Below are 9,948 nucleotides of genomic sequence, written 5' to 3'. Positions count from 1 at the left end.
CCTGCTGATTCCCCAGGTGCAATTCTGTCAGGTTAGGTCTTACAGAAGGCAGTAGCACAAACAAGGATAGATCTGTACCAAGACCAAGTACTTGCTGCCAAGGACCTAATGTCCTCACAAGACACCTTTCCACTCAGGTTCACATGAGACGAGCTGCAGCCTCCCCCACAGATTGAGCAGACTGTCCAACAGCCACTGGACCACGTTTCTCACTTAACAGCAGTCCAAAAGGTATTTGGGCCACTCCTGAGTGAACCGACAAGCAGGACAGGGGACTATCAGGAGGTCACATTAGAAGCAGGCTCCTGGTGCTCTCAGTGAGCAAAGTTAGGACAAAGGCTGTCCATTACAAGAGTAATAGTCTAAACTCTGCATAGAGGACACCAAAGCTTTATGAGGTTCAGCTGTGGCTGGAAAACATGTCACTCTCATCATGAAAACAACATGTATTCCTATTCAGTCACAGTGTTCAGTTCCACAAGTCTAAACTAGTTCCAACAGTTTAAAGTACATGCTTCCCCTTTGCTTTATATAAACCCAGTTTTAGAGTTGTTTTGTTTTGTTTTTTTCCAAACACAAACCAAAATTCTTTACAGGTCAATACAGAAACATTCAGCAAAGCAGACCTTTGTATTTAATAGATATTAATTATCAAATCAACAACATTTTTTCTGACTCAAGTTTTAGAAACATTATTTTAGCAAGTTCTGAGTTGCCCCATTTTCACATCTCAAAGATCAATAACATTTTTCACTCTGACTGATCAGCTAACCCCTTTACTTTGCAAGAGCACATCAAACGACATAAATCCAAGCCTACACAAACCAACGGCTTCCTGCCATGAAGGAGAATGAAAAAAGGGGGCAGATCTATAGCTATTAGATGGTAAAATCTGGAAGCAGCCTTTTGTTCAAGCTGCAGGAACCCAGAGGAGAAGAATCAGCATGATCCTTGTTCCTCTTTTGGTAGATATTAGGACAGAAGAGATATGCTGTTGGCTTAGCTTTAGTCTTGTCCAGAAGAACCACATCTCAGATGTTCAACAGTTTTATGTTGGGGGGTGGGTTTCTCTCCTTTTAAAATCCCTGGACAATTTCAAAGTTTCCACGTTTAGCAAACGGGTATTTTTAAATTTATCTGACCTATTTCTCCGTTTTCATTTCCATTTCTATGGCTGAGAAAAATACTAGTCCACAGTTTTGTGCCCAATACCACATCTTCTCACACAGCACAAAAACACCTCTGTCACCTTTGACGTAAAACCCTCCAAGAATAGCACAAAAAATGCTTCCAGTTCCCCAGAATCACATGGTAAACCATGTATCTCACAGTGCATAAACTCTAGGAAAACAGAGAATTATATTAATTCCTGTCTAAAATTTCAGGAACTGGCAAAATAAAAACACTGGCGGTAGGACTGTAAGACACAGGTGCAACACGAAGGATGGGTTATTCTGCCTCTGCTGAGGGAAGAAGGCTGCAGGGAAGCTGTGCACCTCCAGCAGGTCCGAGCTGAGCAGTAACAGTATTTGACACTGGACGGGACCCTGTGGCTGGCTGCCTCTCTCCTGGCAGCCAGGAAAGGCTGTTAGCTGAACAGCCAGCGGTCGCCTGTTCTCACACCAATAATCCTACTTGACCCACAGCACCCTTTTAAATTCTGACTGGCAGAAATGAGAGACCAGAATTGCTCAGTTTCGTGCCTGCTGTGTGCAAGCGTGCTAGAGAAGCAGGCTGCCAACCACCCTGGTAAACCCATCTGCATGAATCAGCTGCGACTAAAAAATTTCTTAAACACAACCACACACCAACGCAGAGACTGAAATTCCAAGCCACACTGGATCTGCATAGCAGGGGCAACACTTACTCCTTCTAATGGAGTTTGACACTGACGTCGCTGTGGACCCACTACTTTGATATCATCCGCAGAAGAACCACGTCCTTTGTAGTACCAAGATATGGTTTCTCAATCTTTATTTATAATCAATCTGTTATTTTCCTAACAGTAAAAAATTTTCTTTAATGCAATGCTTACATTTAGTAAAATGCAAATAATTACCTCTCTCCAGCACCAACACTAACTGCAGCTAACAACTTCCCTGATAACAGTATTATCACTTTTCCATTGAAACAGGAAGTCTTATAATCTGGCAGCTCTAGACATCATATTAAAAAATTCCCTGGTGTAGCACCTATAAACCCATTTGCTGACTCAACCATTCTCTCTCAGATCTCACAAGGACATCAGCCTTCAGTCTATACTATCTAGAACAGCAAGTTTCCTGCCTGCCTCTCCCCAGATAGCAGATTTGCCTGATCTGGCTGAGTCTAGAGCCATAAATAGGGGACAACAAGGGGTGGTGGGTGCAGAAGAGGATCTTTCCTTTTAAGGCTGCTTTAAAGGAACTCTGACCTTTCTTTACAAGTCCCTGATACCACCATGCTCCATCAAAAACAACAGTAATAACTGTGACACTGCTGACCACGCTGAGAATTAAGGAAAACAGTTAACTACAAAGTGATCCAGGTTTTGTAATAGGTTAGGTCTATTTTCAAGTGATCAGTTTAAAAGAGCTCTCCAAAGTGACTCAATTTGCCAAGTAGGTTTTATTCAATTTAGCTTTAGAAATTTTGAAGACAGACTGAAATAATATTTTCACTGTAAATATAGTGTCTTTATTATGTCATTCACATTTTGCAGTCAGATGATAAAACATGGTGAATCTCACCGTTTCTCTAAAAACATATTTAGAATAGAGCCTACAACAAACACAATCATACACGACCTTCACCAGCATAACATTTGCTCTGCTGTGCTTACTGTTCAGGTTACATCGCAAAAGGTGACAGGCTGGCACAAAAAGCAACAGTTACTCATACAAGAGAGACACTCCAGAACTGCCACAAAACGCAGCAGTACCTACACCTGCAGCTCTCCTGTCTGCTCAACAGAGATAAGCAGCAGACAACAGCACCACCTCTAACAGTGGCAAACAATGCAGTAAATGAGCTCTGTGACACTACAAACCACCATCACAAACATCGAAATAGGAGGTTTAAGTCCTTTAAAAATCCTATGCATGTTATATTGAAATTATTTTGAAAATGTACTATTTGCATTAAAGGATCCAAAGGCTCTAGAATTAACTCCAGATGAAGTAACATAACATACAGACACACCTCTCCACGTTGGCTGACATTTACTTCCCCCAGCGTTTCTTCCTTACCAAGCAGGAAGTTACCCGAAGCAGACCTCTCCCGTGACACAAGGTAATAGCTCCTGCAGCTGAAGGTAGTGCAGAGTGTGAGATGGTCCCTCTGGTGGGACACACACCACACTTCAATACAGCTTTCGATACACTGGCAATCCCTTTGAAGACTTACACTAAACATACTGAACTAATGGTTTCCTAGTTTATTGTAACATCTAAGGGTGTACTCTGCAAATACAAAGCAGAAGAAAAAATTAAAATACAGATTTCACAATAGTATCTTCCCAACAGCTACTTCCTATGCTTAATGAAAGACAGCAAGGAGTGACTTTTTACTTTTAGAACACACAAAACCAGGACTGTACTAAAAAGTAAAAGTGACATAACAGAATACTTGATCTCATTCCCAGACCTTCACAGACCCTAACAACTACTCCTGCAAGAAGAAATGACAGAATTATGCTCCTGCAGGGACCTATACCATTTACCACAAGCAGTGGAACAGATGAACACACAGTGTGCCAGACTGCTGATGTGGGAAGAGACTTCAGGACTTCCCCACACAGCCACATGTGAACATAGGTGCTTATAACCCCACAAAGTTCTAAGACATTTTTCCAGGCCAGTAACAACCCAATTAGATCAATAAACTTCTGCCTTTTTATTCTATTGCCACAAAGGTTAAATAAGAAATGTTAATGGTAATTACTACATCAGGATGCAAGAATTAGATTCCAATCTCCAACTCTTAAGGAAATCACATTCACTCACAGAAAAAAATAGTCTGGAGGTTGGGGGTGAGATGGGGGTATTACTACAGGAGAACCAAGCCTACCATGCAATTAAGCATCTTCTTTTACTTGATAGTAGTGTCTTAGGCAGGGGGTTGGGGGAGGGGGGTGTTCACCAAACAGTGGGAACACAAAACACTTCTCATAAAACTCAACGGAACAGAGCTACTACTATTAAATCTGAAGTGCAGTGGTTCAAATGCTAATAGTAGTCAGGGAAGCAAGGAACAAATAATAGTTAAGTAAAAGTTGAAAAACTTCAAGTCTCCAATTAAGACTTTGATATCTTTTGAGTCTTGTGCCTGAATAAAAACCCTTAAATCATTCAGAAACAAGTCTTCCAGCCCAGCCACCAAAATACCACGTTCAGATCCAGACCTCAGATGGGGGAAGAAACCACACTCCTCCTTCCTGTGTTCCAAAGTAATTCTGAAACGTAAGCTTTATTCTTATAGTCTCCTCATGCTGTCACAAGACAAGATTGTTAGAGGAAAACGGGTAATGTTAGGGGGAAAAAAAAAAAAAACAACAAAAAAACACAACTTATAAAACTTATAATAAACAATGGTCCTAAAATTTTTTAATCATTTATATAAGAGTTAGGGGGGAAAATAGATCAGTGTTTCTAGTGATAAGGAAAGACTCTTAATTTCTGATGTTTCCTATTAGAAATGGTTTTAGCAAGACTAATTTCTCAACAGTAATGACTTACATAATGCAGATTTGACTTTTTAACACAGCCAAGAAAAAGCCTCTACCTTCCAGTAGCTGGTCCTGAACTTAAATCAGGTGTCTGCACCTCTTTGTCCAAAACCCAAACATCAGTATTTCCTAATGTTTACAAAGAGTTGAAATCCTGTTACATACAGCACTCAATCAGTTGGAATCATGTGTAAAATAAAGAGAAAAGTTTTGCCTTTGTTTCCCTTTAGCCCATAGTAAGAAACTGGTGCTAACAAGTTGCCAGAAAAAGGAGCATCTGCAGCTGTGGAATTTGCCAGAGCTGATCTTTGTAATCCAAGAAGCTAAAAGCCACTCAACTATGCTAATTTTTTGTTTGTTTGTTGTGTCAGGGAAACAACATATGACAGATTGTATCAGCACTTGCAAAATTAAAACGTTTAGGCTCTTTCTACAGATGTAGCATTTTTCTAGCCTGCCATGTCTGGAGGTACCAGGAGACAACTTCTGGTCGGGTAGCACAATGCTTACCCTCCACTTTCAGAATCAGAAAGATGGTTTTCACCCTTCTGTGAAGTTTTTCACTGAAATCACTGTTATTTAAAAGGATAGAGGAAAAAGATTTTTGCTGTAATTTCCTTTTTGCACCAAAATCAGGACATCTGCTCAATAATGCAACAGCCTGCGTATTAAGGTCAGAGCACTGTGAGAAGTTTGAATACACCTGGGTAACAACCTTAAAAAGAGACCAAGATAACAGCTTAAGTTGGGATAAACTGTATCTGAAGCTACCATAGATGCAAACAGAAAACAGTAATGCAGGGAATTCTGACTCTATTAAAAGTAAGCAAAAGGTCAGTACCCGGCAGTAGGCTTTTTAGAGGAGTGACCCCGAATGACTTCAGAGCAACCTGGGTTAACCTTCACTTGGTCCCAGTATAGCACAGTGTTTCAATGTAAACTGCACTCTACTTGCATGGAACTGCACAAATGATTTGGGAGTTTTGCTGGGTTATCTTTCCTCATTTAGCTTTTCTGAGCAACCTTGAACTGACAGCTGTGAAATGACAGGTTAAGAAAAATCCCCATGAACAGCAGAACATCAGGCATCACTCTCCTGAATCTCCTCTGAAAGGATCTGTTCTGTATCAAAAAAGGTAAGTTTAATTTTAATGCAAATTTACACCTTTGTTCGGTATAGGTGGTATAAATACATATACCATTTACATGCGTTTATACTATTTATATATGGTATAAATATTTATATATAATGGTATAAAATGTTATATATAACAGTTTAAATATCTATACCATTTAAAGCATATACAGGTTTAAATGAGAGACAGCTGTCAAATAAGCCTCTAGCTCTCATCGCTAAAATCCCAAAATCAACAAAGCCATGAAAACCAGGCAGCCAGCTGTTAATTTAAATAAGGCACCATCTTGTGTGAAGGTTTTTCACGCCGCTGCTCCTCCTCTGTTCCAAGTGCTGTCCAAATACAAACTTCCCATGTCAGCAACTAAGTAGTGTTCTGATCTGCAGACTCTTTTAAACTCTGGTCACAAATGCATTTATAAACTCGATACCCTTACAACTAAGGGAAGGGTCTAAACTCATTGCTTTTATCAAGCTTGCTCAGCAACACTCTCACAGCACCTCAAAATCCCTCACTAGCTCTGACACAATCGCACTGAAAAAGCACTACTGACATTTTACAGTGAAAAAGCTGCACACCTCCAAGACACATGTTAATCCACTGCTTATCTAATGCATGAAAGCATAAGCCACGGAGCTTCAGAAGGTAGAAGTACTCCTTACATAAAAAGTCTTGTTTTCTTCCAGCAGTCTATTTCAAAAAAAACTATCAGCGTCCTCAAACAATAATAGCAGCTGTTACATCACACAGTATCACTTCACAATTGTTAGCTAATCTTATAATGAATGAAAGGATATTCAATTTTTTTTCTTAACAAAACCCTATCAAGACAGATAGTCTTTGAAAACCCTAAAATGTCTGCAATCAGCTAAGAGAGGCTGGTGGACCTCCCCTAGCCACAAAGTTAACCCAAATACAAAACATAATGGTTTTGGACAGACACTCAAGAAAATACATTTATTAAGGCACACGAAACACACCTGAAAGCCTCAGACTGAACTCTACACAACAGCAAGGGAAGCAGAGCAGACTCCAACCCAACTGGTGCTTGGGTTTTGTGTGCAAAGCTCTGCCTCACCTTTTCTTATCCATTTTGTTTATCTCCTGTAGTTTAGTTACATATGAAGAAATTCTAAACCTATAACAGTATTTGGATTCAGTTTCTTTACTGACAGAGAGGAGGCTCCACAAAAAGTTTCTGCATCAATAAGAAAGAAATAGGCCAGGGTTTGCATAGGTAGACACAGCATTACAGGACTCCAGTTTTCTAAACAAAACAGAAGATGAAAACTTGCTTTTCTGCTAAAGTGAATGGAATTACTTGTTTTCAGTCCTTTCTCGACAAGGAAAAGCTCAACTAGAAAAAAACGTGGGAAAAGAAACCACAGCTGTTCCCACTGAGATAAAGAAGAATTAGATCTATCTAAATTAATTTTTAAAACAATGTCTTTGCCTATGAAGGACGTGATAGGAGCTTACAGAACTATAAGCCATTTCCCTCACATTCCCTCTAGTATAAGCAAGAACCTCAAAGGTTTCAGATACTATTTGAGTTTCAAACATCTTCTAATGAATGAATAACTGAGACTTCCTCTAAAACCTCACAGTGAACTTAGGGAGAGACTTTAAGCAATTGCTTTTCTTTCGCATCTCCTACTTCTTTTGCCCAAAAGCCCCACTAGGGTTTAGCACTGAGAACTCAAGTGTTACAAGAGCTCTTAACATCTTCCTTTACCTATTTCCAACACGAAAAGACTTCTTCAAATGCAATACTACAGTTTACAAGCTCTGGAAACGCAAATGGCCCAAAATTTTATTCAAAAGAAAGAAAAAACACCTAACTATTTCCACATTGTAACTGCACTGAGATCACCGATCATGCAAGCATGTGTATATCCAGTCATATTCAGCCATAGGTCAGCAGGCCAATGGGTACAGAGCAAGTTCTACGTCTGCCTTGACACTTCTGCTTGCCTAGTGACACAGGTCTTCACCCCACTTCACCTTTGTTTCGTTTTTTTTTTGCACGCTGGTATTGAAGCAAGGCAGACTGCACACACACACCAGTGATACTGTAGGCAAAGCTATCTGTGTCATGTCACAAAGTTCTCAGTGTAAACAGGCCCTTAAAGTCACTGACCTGAAATATAAGTGCAAACTGTTATCCCTAACCCACTAGAGATTTTTAAAGCTTTTATTGTCATCAACAGCTATTAGTAGACAGTAACTTTATCTTACACATCTGTACCTCTGTATATATTATGAATGGGATACTCATACCGAGATACTCTGTGATGCTAGGGAAAGAAAGGATGAAACAGTACTTTTCCAGAAAGGGAGTCTGGTTCAAAGGAAGTAAGAAACAACTAGTTGAGTTCTGTAAGGAAATCTGACTGCAGTGAAGACAGTATGCTGAGTGGGGGCACAGAGACAGGTTAAACGGGGAGGGGGAGGAAGTGAAGAAGAAGATAGCAAACTTGCTTGGGCTGTTGACCTTTCAAAGTATTAAATAAAACCAAGCCATTTCATTCTCAGGCAAGAACCTTCAACAATAACATTCCTTGGGTGTGCAAACAAGAAAAATCCTGGCCAGCAACACTTAAGAAGATTAGCATACAGTCTTTAAGGGTCCTTCAGTTCCTTTCAATCTGCAAAGTCTCCCCCACACACTTTAAAATTGAGTTGCCCCAGTCTCAAAACCACCTTTGCCAGAAAACACCTCTCTTCCTTGAACCTGCGTTTGTCAATGCCAGGAAACCCCGCTGCCTCACTAGCAAGGTGTCAGCACCAACCGAAGCTGCTGTGGCCATGCAGCTCCCCACAAGAAGGCAGCGACACGTGCCACTGGGCACGCAGCTACGGCCCAGCTCCAGGAGCCCAGGAGTGCAGGCCTCCAGACGGGGGGACAGCTGTGAAACACTGCAAAGGCACAGGCATTTTCTGAAAAACCACTACAGACAGCAGCAGCAATGGAAATACCAGAAAATGAAGCAGCCAGAGTATTTGTAAGCACCAAAACCAGCACTATTATCCTCTCCACTACAGGGAGCAACGCCACAACGAAGTGGATACAGAGCGGTGTTTATGAGGACAAGTTTAGCAAGGAAACGATTCTTCCAGATATATCTTACACCAAGTGGCACACACAATTGCTCTTTTGCATGATTAGAAGAATCCAGAAATCAAACAGCCACACCCACAGGATCTTTAGCTGCAACAAATGAAAGGCAGACTCCACGTGATTTGGAGAAGGATGAGGAAACACTAAGCCATCGATATTCTTGGGAACCAATGCAACTAGGGAAAAAAATGTATGGAGTAGTTATGATACCACAAATGGCTGTAGCATATACAAGAATTCTAAGTGTTTTCATAATAAAAGAATCTGCCATCAGAAATCCTACATAAATTAGAAGTTTCCAACATCCTAAGTGTAGTTCCTGCTTCTATCCAATGTTCCAATTCCTCAGTTTAGTAATCTGGCAGCTCTTCTTCAAAAAATTACTACCCTTTCTAATCAGTTTTTCCATAAAGTGAATTCTGAAACGTGTTCTCTAAAGCTCTTCAAATAAAACTTTTCATTCTTGAAGAGGGAAAAAACCAAACCAAAACAAACACTTGATGACAACTCATAATTTGGCCAGTTCTGAAAAAACTGAAAATCAGCTGAAAAGACATATGAACACAAGCAATGTAAAAGCAGGTTAGCAGAGTCACTTTTGATCAGCTGGAAAAGCTAAATATCTTAACAGTCTTAATGATTTTAAAAATCTCTGTTGAATAATATCTTAATGGTTCTTAAGATAAACAGCACAATGGTGTTTGTTGAGATCACACTTTTTTTACTAGTGAGGCAGCTCATTAGCTCAAAACTATTTGGCAAATATCCAATAAATACATAAGTTCTTTGATCAGACTAAGAAAATCCGTGTTTTCCTCTTATCCCTATACTGCCTTCAGAACGTCTCAACCCACGTTTTTCTTAACTTTCAGCTCTCTCCCTTCACTGGCCCTACACAACCTCCTTAGCAGGATTTCCACTGCCCTCCCCGCGGCCTCAACGCTGGAAGCACCTGCGCGGCGGCAGTAGCCCCGTGTCCCAGCCGA

This window comes from Merops nubicus, unplaced genomic scaffold, assembly GCF_000691845.1.
Source record: "Merops nubicus isolate BGI_N331 unplaced genomic scaffold, ASM69184v1 scaffold20405, whole genome shotgun sequence".
Taxonomy (NCBI): domain Eukaryota; kingdom Metazoa; phylum Chordata; class Aves; order Coraciiformes; family Meropidae; genus Merops; species Merops nubicus.
Note: the sequence above shows the minus strand (reverse complement) of the source record.